The following is a 12,868-nucleotide window of genomic DNA, read 5'->3' as shown; positions in this document are numbered from 1 at the left end:
AAAATCAAGTTCAATCATATTATACAGATTGGGTCAGATTATAGAGATTGGTCAAAAATGTCCTATATAAGGAAACCAGTTGATTGCATCAAAGTCCCGACAAGCAGCATTCACTCCTGGGGAACCGTAGAGCCACATGGAGAGTCGTCTGCATTGTACATGGCTTTGCTGCAATCCCTCATACTGAGCAAGCATGAAGCGACAGTGGGAAGAAAAACCTCCGGCAGAACCGGGCTCAGTATGAACGGTCATCTGCCTCGACCGACTGGGGTTACAGAAGACAGAACAGAGACACAACAAGAGAGACAAAAAAGCACAGAAGCACACATTGATCTAGTAATCTGTTCTACATTAGATGGTAGTAGCGGGTGAGCCGTCTTCTCTGGATGATGTCACAGTTAATAGAACGCCAGACCAGGTGTACCTACTATGAAGAAAAAGAGAGAGAGCAAAAGTTAAAAGCTGAAATGACGACAGTCATTTCAATGTAATACAATGCAAAACTGGAGAACAGTAGACTGAAGAACAGAAGAAATCAGTAGAGTGAGAAAATTAGACCCTGATGTCCTCCAGCAGCCTAGGCCTATCACAGCACAATTATAGAGATAGCTCAGGGTAACATGAGCCACTCTAACTATAAGCTTTGTCAAAAAGGAAAGTTTTAAGATTAGTCTTAAAAATAGATAGGGTGTCTGCCTCACGGACCAAAACTGGGAGTTGGTTCCACAGGAGAGGAGCCTGATAGCTAAAGGATCTGCCTCCCATTCTACTTTTAGAGACTCTAGGAACCACCAGCAGACCTGCAGTCTGAGAGCGAAGTGCTCTGTTAGGAACATACGGGGTAATCAGAGCTCTGATATATGATGGAGTTTGATTATTAAGGGTTTTATACGTTAGAAGGAGAATTTTAAATTATATTCTTGATTTAACAGGAAGCCAATGAAGGGAAGCTAAAATTGGAAAAATATGATCCCTCTGGTTGATTTTCATCAGAACTCTTGCCGCAGCATTTTGAATCAGCTGAAGACTTCGAACTGCATTTTGTGGACTTCCTGATAGTAAAGAATTACAATAGTCCAGCCTTGAAGTAACAAATGCATGGACTAGTTTTTCAGCATCACCCCTGGACAGAATGTTTCTAATTTTGGCGATATTCCGGAGGTGAAAAAAGGAAACTCTGGAAACCTGTTTAATATGAGATTTAAATTACATGTCTTGGTCGAAAACAACACCAAGATTTTTAACTTTATTACCAGAGGCTAAGTTAATGCCATCGAGATTAAGTGATTGATTAAAAACTTTATTTTTTGAAGACTCTGGCCCAAAGATTACAACTTCTGTCTTGTCAGAATTTAAATGCAGGAAATTTAAAGTCATCCAACTTTTGATGTCATCAAAACATGACTGCAGTCGAAGTAACTGATTGGATTCATCAGGATTTATGGCTAAATATAGCTGAGTGTCATCAGCATAACAGTGGAAATTAATCCCATGCTGTCTGAATATTTTTTCCAATGGGAAGCATATATATAGTAAATAGAATTGGTCCAAGGACTGAACCCTGTGGTACTCCACAGGTGTCCCTAGAGTTTGAGGAAGATTTATTATTAACATGGACAAACTGGAATCTGTCCGACAGATAAGATTTAAACCAGCCTAATGCTTTTCCCTTAATCCCTACAGTATGCTCAAGTCTTTGTAGGAGAATATTGTGATCAACTGTATCAAATGCAGCACTGAGATCTAACAGGACAAGTATAGACACAAGTCCATTATCTGAGGCCATGAGAATGTCATTGGTGACCTTCACCAGAGCTGTTTCAGTGCTATGATGAGCTCTAAAGCCTGACTGAAACTCCTCAAGTAGGTCATTACTTTGTAAATGTTCACATAGTTGATTAGCAACTACTTTCTCAAGAATTTTAGATAAGAAAAGAAGATTAGATATAGGTCTGTAATTTACTAACTCATCTTGATCAAGAGATGGTTTCTTAAGTAAAGGTTTAATAACAGCTACTTTAAAAGCCTGTGGTACATATCCATTTACCAAGGATAGATTAATCATGTCTAAAATAGGACCACTGATCAGAGGGAATACCTCCTTAAACAACTTGGTTGGGATTGGGTCTAACATACAGGTAGAAGGTTTAGATTAAGCTAAAATTTTAGATAGGTCAGAAAGCTCTACTGCTTTTAAACAGTTCAGACACTGCACAGGTTCTACGGATTCCTCCAATGCTGCCTCACTTACTGAGGACGATGTAATCATGTTTGGGAGGATGCCAATTATTTTATTTTTAATGGAATCAATTTTATTTATGAAGAATCCCATAAAATCATTACTGCTCAGAGCTAAGGGTATGGATGGATCAACAGAGCTGTGGCTGTGGGTAAGTTTGGCAACTGTACTGAAGAGAAATCTAGGATTATTCTTATTCTCCTCAATTAATGATGAAAAATATGCTGCTCTAACTCTGCGAAGGGTCTTGTTATACAACAATAGACTGTCCCTCCAGATTAGGTAGGATTCATCTTGGTGTGTAGAGCGCCATTTTCTCTCCAATTTCCTAACATTGTGCTTCAAGGAACGCAGCTCTGAATTAAACCAAGGAGCCAGCTTCCTGTGAATAATCACCTTCTTTTTCAAGGGAGCTACATTGTCTAATGCAGAACGCAATGACAAAGTCATACCGTTTACAAAGACATCTATTTGTGAATTGGAAGAAACAACATTGCTGCCATCTACAGGGCATTTCTGCAATAGGGTGGATATTTAAAAGACAGACTGTTTAAGTTTTGATACAGCATTATCCGATAAGGATCTACTATAATGGAACCCTCTTTTGGAGGTGGAGAACTCAGTTAGATTACACTCAAATGTAATTAAAAAATGATCAGATAGGACAGGGTTGTGAGGAAATACTATTAATTCTTCACAATCAATGCCATATGTCAGCACAAGGTCTAAAGTATGGAGCCAAGAGTGCGTCGGTTTATGCACATTTTGAGCAAAACCAATAGAATCTAGGATAGTTTTAAAGGCTACACTAAGGTTATCACATTCAGTGTCAACATGGATGTTAAAATAACCCACTATAATAACCTTATCAGTATTTAACACCAAATCAGATAAGAAATCTGACAACTCATCCAAAAACTGAGTGTAAGGGCCTGGTGGACGATACAAAACAACAAACAGAAGAGGTTTTATTGCTTTGCAGTTTGGATGAGGGAAACTGAGGGTTAAATGTTCAAAAGAACTGTAATTATTAATTGGCCTGGGACTAATTAATAAATCAGACTGAAAGATGGTTGCCACTCCTCCTCCTCTTCCCACAGGTCTGGGAATGTGGAAATTTGAATAATTGGAGGGAGTTGACTCATTTATACTAATGTAGTCCTCTTGTAGCCAGGTTTCTGTGAGACAAAACAAATCAATCTGTTTATCAGAAATCAATTCGTTAACTAACAAAGTCTTTGGAGGGAGAGACCTTATATTTAATAGACTACATTTAATTGTTTTATTTTTAGGTTCAAGGTGAACCGTATTGATTTTTATTAGGTTTTTATGATTTGTTCCTTTTAGATCAGTTTTTGATCTGTTAAGTTTTGGCCGTGGGAAAGACACCGTCTCAATGGGATAATGGGGTGGATAACAGTATAGAAGTTGTAGAGAGGTGTGTTAAACTTCGGCTCTGCTTCCTGGTCTGGCTCCTGGGTTGTCAGCATTTAGGAGAACTAATAAATCCGGCCAGATTCCTGGAAATAAGAGCTGCACCATCCAAAGTGGGATGGATGCCGTCTCTCCTGATCAGACCAGGTTTTCCCCAGAAAGTTCTCCAGTTATTAATTTAGCCCACGTCGTTTTCTGGACACCACCTAGACAACCAGCGGTTGAATGATGACATGCGGCTAAACATGTCATTACTGGTCAGATCAGGCAAGGGACCAGAGAAAATTACGGAGTCTGACATTGCTTTAGCAAACTCACACCGAAGCAACACCAACTTTGGTGATCTTTGATCGGCGTGACCAAGTGTCATTACCGCCAGTGTGAATAACAATCTAACTGTATTTACGCTTATCTTTAGCCAGCAGTTTCAGGTAGGATTTGAAGTTGCCCGTTCTGGCCCCTGGCAGGCATTTAACTATGGTCCCTGGTTTCTTTAGTGCCACATTTCTCACTATTAAGCTGCCAATAATTAAGATCAGCTCCTCAGCGGCTGCGTCGCTGAGTGGTGAAAATTTATTAGAAACGCATTGAGCTTTATTAAAAGCAGAATTTATAATATACACAAGGGGATCTGTCAAAGGAAATCAGGTAAAAAATGTCACACCATTAATTTGAAAAGAAATTGATTAACTAGGCACTCATTAAGAATTTTGTTGATTTTTAACAACAATGATTTATTAAAAAAAGTCATATTACTAAATAACAATAGTTATTTGGATAAATAGCTCAATAACAAAAAAATCTTTCTAAAAGTAATTTTGTTTAATTCCAAACACTTATTTGAATCAGCACACACCTCAAAAAATGAAAATCCAAAATTGTCCGATCTTTTTATTTTTAAGAATAATGTCCGTAACAGAGTTCCATATCCTCCAAAACCAAAACAAAAGCCTTGGAAATGTTTTTCCCCTGTGAGTCCAAAGTCCCATTTCAAAAGGAAAAAATCCAAACGTCAAAACCCGAACCAAAAAAAGATAAGAAAAAAGTGTGGTACCACCAAAAATCCCCAAAAAGAAAAATAAAGTCCAGATCTCACCAGCCGTGTCTTTCTTCCCCTCGGTAGCGTCTTTTGCCTCGGGCGGCGTCCTTTTGCACCGGGTTGCGTCTTCTGGCACCAAACTCCGATCAGGTTTCTGGATACTTTGCCACGGTCTCAATATTTTCTACAATATAATAAAATATGTTCTACATTTTCTATTACTTTACATTCTATGCATTAATCTGTTTCACTTTTCTTTAATAAAAAGAATGTTTTATTTAACCCAGTATGATCAAATCTTAATCTAGTTAAAATAGTCTCCTCTCTTCGATTTTTCCAAGTCACACCCTTGGCATTAATAGATTTCTGTATCATATAATAATTTCTTCCACTTTTATCCATGTTCCATCTATCCCGCCATTTTTTCTTAATTTCGTTTTTAATTATTGCCTTAGCTTCTCCTTTCCCATACGGTATATTTATAATATTATTTGTTCTAATTGATTTTTTAGCTATTTGGTCCGCTCTTTCATTTCCATTTAATCCTACATGGGCTGGAACCCAACAGAATGTTACATTTATATAAAGTTTTTGTATTCTGAATAAACTTTGATGAATTTCTAATACATAATCTTCTCTTTCTGATTTCATATTTTGGATACTGCAAAGGGCTGCCAAAAAATCAACACAACAAACTACTGGTTTTATTTCCTCTATCCATTGTAATCCTATAATTATTGCCATCATTTCTGCTGTATATACTGACATCTGATCAGGTAATTTCCTCCCAATACTTATCTTCATCAATGGAATGTATATTCCTATACCTACTTTTCCTTTATCATCTTTAGATCCATCTGTATATAAATCTAAATAGCTATAATATTTGGTTTTTATATAATGATTTGCCATTTGACCTTTCCTACTATCTACCCACTCTTTTTATAATTCCCTTATATTAAAATCTATCTCGACATTTGTAAATAACCAAATAGGTATATTACTTATAGGTGTAGGTGAATTAAACCATTTATTTCCAATTTTATATTCTTCTATTTTATCTTTTATTATCCATCCAAAACCCTTACCTTTAAAATAATTATATTCTCAACACTCCTTTATAACACTTTTTGTTATTGTCAGGATGCAGCTTGTAGGCTGTTGTCTGAGCCTCGCTGCCTCTCTCCCTTCCCTGCTCAGAATGATTGATTCCACCTGTCAGGCTGCAATCAACCTCCAACTGTTCCCACCTGTTTCCACCCCTATTTATACTCACCTCAGTCTGTTCTTGCTCGCCGGTCTGTAGAGTTCTTCTCCTGCTCAGTCTCTGCCAGAACACTGTATCAGCTCAGTTTTCCTGTTTTGGTCCGTCAGAAGACTTCACTTCAGCTTTATTCCAGCCAGCCTCAACCCTAGACATGCTTCTGTTCCAACTCAGTTCTCTTCTCCTGTTCACGTCTACTGGGTTCCGTTCTGCTCAAGTTCTGCAGCTGTTCCACGGTCTCAAGTTCTGCAGCAGTTCCATGGTCTCAAGTTTCGCAGCTGTTCTGCGGTCTCAAGTTCTGCAGCTGTTCCACGGTCTCAAGTTCTGCAGCTGTTCCACAGTCTCAAGTTCTGCAGCTGTTCCACAGTCTCAAGTTCTGAAGCTGTTCCACGGTCTCAAGTTCCGCAGCTGTTCCACGGTCCCAAGTCCTTGGCTCCAGAGTTCCTTCCTGGTCAGTTCCCCCACACTCCTCCTGTCGGGCAGCTTCTGCACCCTTCATCTCCGTCCGTAAAAGACTCTGGTTCCTCTCATCATCTATCTTCCATTCTGTTCAATAAAGTTACTTAAGAATTAGCTCTGTGTGTGCTGTGTCCGGGTTCATCCAAAGACAAAGCATGACATTACGGACCGGCCAAAAGGATGAACCCGAGCACGCACAGAGCTTGGTGCAGAAGCTGGCAGGATCTGCTCCGCCTCTGCTCGGGGTCTTCGTGGATGCCCCGCTTCCGGTTCGTCTTACCCGGGTTGCTGTGTGGCAACGCCCTGCCTCTGTCTGTGTTTTCCGGGATCGCTCTCCGCTGCCCAGCATTTTAAGACGGCACTTCCAGTCGTCGCTGCCAGCTTAACTGTTGCTGCTGTCCAGCATGTTTAGACTATGCTGCCCAGCGTTTTCTAGTTTCTGTTTTTGTTTTGAGTTATTTTCAGCCCTGGTGTTTTGAGTTACTTAACATTCTTTGGTTTTAGAGTATTTCAGTGTTCCTTAGATTACTTAGAGTTCTTTCATTTCGGTTTGTTGTGTGTTCAAGTTCTGCTTAGATTACTTGAGTTTCTGTTTTGCTTTGGGTTTTATTTCTTTTCAGCTCTGTTCTATTGTTCTAGGTTTGCCTTTAGTCTTTCGAATTTTGCTTCTGAATTCTAGTTTTTACATTAGACTTCCTGTTGCTTATGTTCTTATTTCTTGCTTTAGATATCTAATTTTTCATTAGTTTAGCTGTACCTGCCCTCGTCTCCCTGTTTTGCTTTGTTTTATAGTTTTGCTTTAGGTTTTGGCCCCTTTCCTAGTGTTCTGGTTTGTTTCGGTTTTCTAGCTTTAGCCCCTATAGTTCATGCCTAGCTCCTGTAGTTTCTGTTTAGCCTGTAGTACCTGTCTGGCCCTGTGGATTCCTGTCTAGTGCTGTATTAGTATTTTAGTCCCTGTCAAGTTTGTTAATTCTGGTCTTAGTTCTGTATTTGTTTTTCTAAGTTTTTGTTGTTTTATCCCCTTAATGTCTGTGTGTTTGGGTTCCTGCGCTGTCTGGGTTCCTGCGCTGGATAGGTTCCAGCGCTCTTAAAGGTCCCTGCGCTCTTTAAGGTCCCTGCACTTTTCAAGGTCCCTACGCTTTACTTCTCCTGTTTTTTTATCTTAGTTTTGCCCTGTTAGGTTAGTCTAATCCTCTCTAGCCTTCCGTAGTTTTAATTTTGCTTGTTTCCCCTGGTGTCTCTGTTCTGTTCCCCTGTTTCATGTCTTTCCCTGTTGTTAGTCGCCAGAGTTCTCCGGCACTTGGGCCGCTGTGTGTGCCCTCTGGCGCGCCTGGCCTGCTGCTGCCTAGCCCTTTGTTATAGTCCCCTGGCATGTTACGATGCCCCCTGTCTCCTAGTATTCAGCTTGCGTGTTCCCGGCGTGTTAAGATGCCCTCTGATTCCTGGTATTTTAGAATTTCCCCTCACGCCCCGGCGAACTTCTCCCTTGCTCCCCGGCGTTTCCCTCACGCCCTGGTGATCCTTTTCCCTTGCGCCCCGGCGTTTCCCTCAGGCCCCGGCGAACTTCTCCCTTGCGTCTCGCCGTTTTCCTCACGCCCTGGCGATCTGGTCCCTTGGGCCCCAGCTTTTGCGTCTCTGTTTTCACTAGTAGTGCTCCAGCGTTTTTGTACGCTGTTGAGCCCTAGTGTTTCAGTACGCCCGTTTTTTTCCCTTGGCGTTCCCGTACGCCCAGTCCTTTCCCTTGGCGTTTCCGTACGCCCGGTCCTTCCCTTGGCGTTTCCATATACCTGGTCCTTCCCCCTGGCATTTCCGTACGCCTGGTCCTTTCCCTTGGCGTTTCCGTATGCCTGGTCCTTTCCCTTGGCGTTTCCGTACGCCCGTTCCTTCCCTTGGCGTTTCCATACGCCCGTTCCTTCCCCTTGGCGTTTCTATATGCCCGTTCCTTCCCTTGGCGTTTCCGTACGCCCGGTCCTTCCCCCTGGCGTTTCCGTACGCCCGTTCTTTCCCCCGGCGTTTCTGTACGCTAGTTGTGCCCCAGCGTTTCCATACACTGTTGAGCCCTAGCATATCAGTCCGCCTGTCCTTCCCCCTGGCATTTCCACACGCCCGTTCCTTCCTCTGGCGTTTCTATATGCCCGTTCCTTCCCTTGGCGTTTCCGTACGCCCGGTCCTTCCCCCTGGCGTTTCCGTACGCCCGGTCCTTTTCCTTGGCGTTTCCCTACGCCTGGTCCTTTTCCTTGGCGTTTCCGTACGCCCGGTCCTTTCTCTTGGCGTTTCCGTGCGCCTGTTCCTTCCTTTGGCGTTTCCATATGTCCGGTCTTTTCCCCTTGGTGTTTCCGTACGCCCATACTTTCCCCTGGCGTTTCCGTACACCTGTTCCTTCCCATGGCGTTTCCATACGCCCGTTCCTTCCCTTTGGCGCTGTCGCGCGCCCGTTCCTTTCCTTCTGGTGCTGTCGCGCAGCCGTTCCTTTCCTTCTGGTGCTGTCGCGCGCCCGTTCCTTCCCTTTGCCGCTTTCGTGCACCAGTTCCTTTCCTTTGGCGCTGTCATGCGGCCGTTCCTTCCTTTGGCGCTGTCGTGCGCACGTTCTTTCTCTAGCCTTTTGGTTCCCCGTGTTTTCAGCCTTAGACTCCCCATGTTCTCTAGCCTTCGGTTCCCCGTGTTCGCTGGCACTTTGGTCCCCAGTGTTCAGTCTGATTCTTGCCTACCTTCCTGGGCCCCTCCGCTCACCCAGTGTGGGAAGTTCTGGGCCGTCCGGTGTCCAGCCTTGGGGGTACTGTCAGGATGCAGCTTGTAGGCTGCAGTCTGAGCCTCACTGCCTCTCTCCCTTCCCTGCTCAGAATGATTGATTCCACCTGTCAGGCTGCAATCAACCTCCAACTGTTCCCACCTGTTTTCACCCCTATTTATACTCACCTCAGTCTGTTCTTGCTCGCCGGTCCGTAGTGTTCTTCTCCTGCTCAGTCTCTGCCAGAACCCTGTATCAGCTCGGTTTTCCTGTTTTGGTCCGTCAGAAGACTTCACTTCAGCTTTATTACAGCCAGCCTCAACCCTAGACACGCTTCTGTTCCAACTCAGTTCTCTTCTCCTGTTCACATCTCCTGGGTTCCGTTCTGCTCAAGTTCTGCAGCTGTTCCACGATCTCAAGTTCTTCAGCAGTTCCACGGTCTCAAGTTCTGCAGCTGTTCCACGGTCTCAAGTTTCGCAGCTGTTCCACTGTCTCAAGTTTTGCAGCTGTTCCACGGTCTCAAGTTCTGCAGCTGTTCCGCGGTCTCAAGTTCCGCAGCTGTTCCACGGTCTCAAGTCCTCCACTCCAGAGTTCCCTCCTGGTCAGTCACCCCACACTCCTCCTGTCGGCCAGCTTCTGCACCCTTCATCTCCGTCCGTAAAAGACTCTGATTCCTCTCGTCATCTATCTTCCATCCTGTTCAATAAACTCACTTAAGAACTAGCTCTGTGTGTGCTGTGTCCGGGTTCATCCAAAGACAAATCATGACAGTTATATTTTCATTTCCACATCCATATAAACGACACCAATATGTAACCATGAGCTGATATTTCCTTAAATCTAAAGGCACTTCTTCTAACTCTACCTGCATTGCTTTAGTTGCTGTCGATCTTATTGCACCAGTACAAATTCTCATTGCTTTATTAATTACTCTTTCTATTTTCATTAAATTTGTTTTAGCTGCTGCTCCATATACATAACACCTATAATTAGTGATGGGTCCGGCAACACCGATGCGTCGGCGCATGTGTCGGTCTCATAGAGCGAAACCCGTGTCGATGTGTGTATTGCTACGGAAAAGTCACGTGACCGATACAGGAACTGTTTCGGTCACGTGACCAATACAGCACCTGTTTCGAACTGACTGACGCGCCAAACTGTTTCTGTTCCCTCTAAGCTGCACGCGTGTGCATTCGCGCACAGCAGCGCGCACAGCAGAGCAATGCTGCGCAGTAAAGAAAATCCAAGCTGAACTGTAAACAAAATAACGGTTAATAATGGTTAATTTTTTAACTATTTTGCAACTCTGGTGTGATGGTGTTGTACCACAGTCTCGCTCTGTGAGCGCCAGGTGCTGATCGGAGCGCACCACTGATGGATGGGTTCTGCAACGCTTTTTTGGTTGGGCGGGTTGCGCTGTGCGTCTTTGTTCTGAGCGTCGTTTCAGAAAAAAACGGCTGATCTACACTGAGTAGAAAGTTGCTACTCTGAGTAGTTTTTCCTCCCTTTGTCATACTCAGCATGTCCGATTTCAGAACAGATGATATCAGTCAGGTAACTAAACACAGAGCCCGATCAACCATTTGTAAAAAAAATAAAAAAGCCAGTCCACAAGCATCCTCCTTCACATTATTTATTGACTGTATCTAAAAAAAATCAAATATATGTTTAATTCAAATGAAAATATAAAATAATACAATGCAACATACAATGATTTAAATTGTATTGCGTATACTTGGTCATCAAATCAGTGTCAGTTAACTCTGTCAACCAGGTTGCCTGTAGTGATTTTTAAGGTCCAGCAGGTGTCAGTATTCAGTGACACAGTATCGGCACAGTATCGGCACAGAGTTGCAATGTGTCGAAACGTTTCATGACGCCTCATCGACCCATCACTACCTATAATCTATTGTTGATCTCATTAACGCCTTATAAATATGCACCAATGCTTGCTTACTTGCTCCCCAATCTTTTCCTGCTACTGCTCTCATGAGATTTATGATTTTCTTACATTTCGTCTCTACTTTTTCTATATGTGTTCTCCAAGTTCCTTTTTGATCTAGCCATATACCCAGATATTTAAAATGACTTACTGTCTCCATTTTGTGACCATATAGTTCCAAACTCTGTTCATCTATCTTTTTCTTTTTTGTACATATTATATGACAAGATTTACTTGACGAGAACTTAAAACCCCATTTATATGACCATTTTTCAATTTCTACTATAGTCTCCTTTATTCTATTTCTTACTATTATGGGATCTCGTCCTCTTGTCCAAATGGCCCCGTCATCAGCATACAAAGCTGATCCAATCCTTCTATCTAATTTCATAAAATATCATTAATCATTATATTAAACAATACTGGACTAATAACACTTCCTTGTGGAATTCCATTATTTATTTCAAATTGCTCTGAGTTTCAGATCCTACTTTAACTCTAATTGTTCTTTCTGTTAAAAAATCTACAACCCAATTATAAAATCTACCTCTAATTCCCATCATATTTAATTTAATTAATAATCCTTCCCTCCACATTAAATCATAAGCCTTTTCTATATCTAAGAAAACAATGCTCATTATTTCTTTCATTTTAAATGCTTTTTCCATTTCATTACTTTATTTCACTACAGCATCCATAGTAGAACGGCCCTTTCTAAACCCACTTTGATAAGGTGTGTATATTCCTTGTTTTTCAAGAGTATAATTTAGTCTTCTTACCAGTATTTCTTCCATCCATTTACATAAATGCGATGTTAGGGCAATAGGTCTATAATTTCCAACTTTATTAGAATTTTTCCCAGGCTTATTAAATGGCAATATCAACGCACTGTTCCACCTTTTTGGCATTTGACCTTCTTTCCAAATTTTATTAAATAAATATAATATAATCTCAAATACTTTCTCAGGTAATTTCTGAAACATCATATAACTTAACTTCTCTTTTCCTGTTGCACTATTTCTGACACCTTTTAACACAATTTTTAATTCATTCATATTGATTTCTGTATCTAATGCATTTTCCTCACTTTCTTTGTGACTAAATATATCTCTATTTTCAACTAGTATCTTCTCCATATTCTGTCTATGATTATTATCTAAATGGTCTCCGTTATGCACACTAGCAAACTTCTTCCCCAAAGTATTAGCTTTTTCCTTATCTGTTATTGCAATTATTCCATCATCCTCTAATACTGGTATTTTAACAAATACTCCCACTCATTTTCTTTAACATTGACCAAACCTCGCGTATTCTAACTTCACCTCCTATTGCAGAACAATAACTTCTCCATTTATTCCTCTTGCTGTTCTTTCTACTCTACGAACTTGAGCTCTTTTCCTCTGATAATGAATAAAATTTTCTTGACTCAAATTTTTCTTTAACACTCCAAATGCTTTATTACGTTCTTTAATTGCTTATGTACATTCATCATTCCACAAAGGTATTCCTTTTTCTTTTCTGCCAATTGTTTTATACGGTATACTCTTCAATGCTGCATTTAAAATTATCTGAGTGATTTTAGAAGAGCATTCCTCAATATCTTCCTTCATTGAAATTGATTCTACTGATTTGCTACATATTTCTTTAAATTTTTCCCAATCTGCTTTTTCAAACTTCCATTTCTCATGAATATGCCTTTCTTATTATTGGATAATGATCACTTCCAGTACTTGTGTTTTCCTCCACATTCCACTCACATGAAT

Source organism: Fundulus heteroclitus, unplaced genomic scaffold, assembly GCF_011125445.2.
Source record: "Fundulus heteroclitus isolate FHET01 unplaced genomic scaffold, MU-UCD_Fhet_4.1 scaffold_101, whole genome shotgun sequence".
NCBI lineage: Eukaryota > Metazoa > Chordata > Actinopteri > Cyprinodontiformes > Fundulidae > Fundulus > Fundulus heteroclitus.
This window is presented reverse-complemented; position numbering follows the sequence as displayed.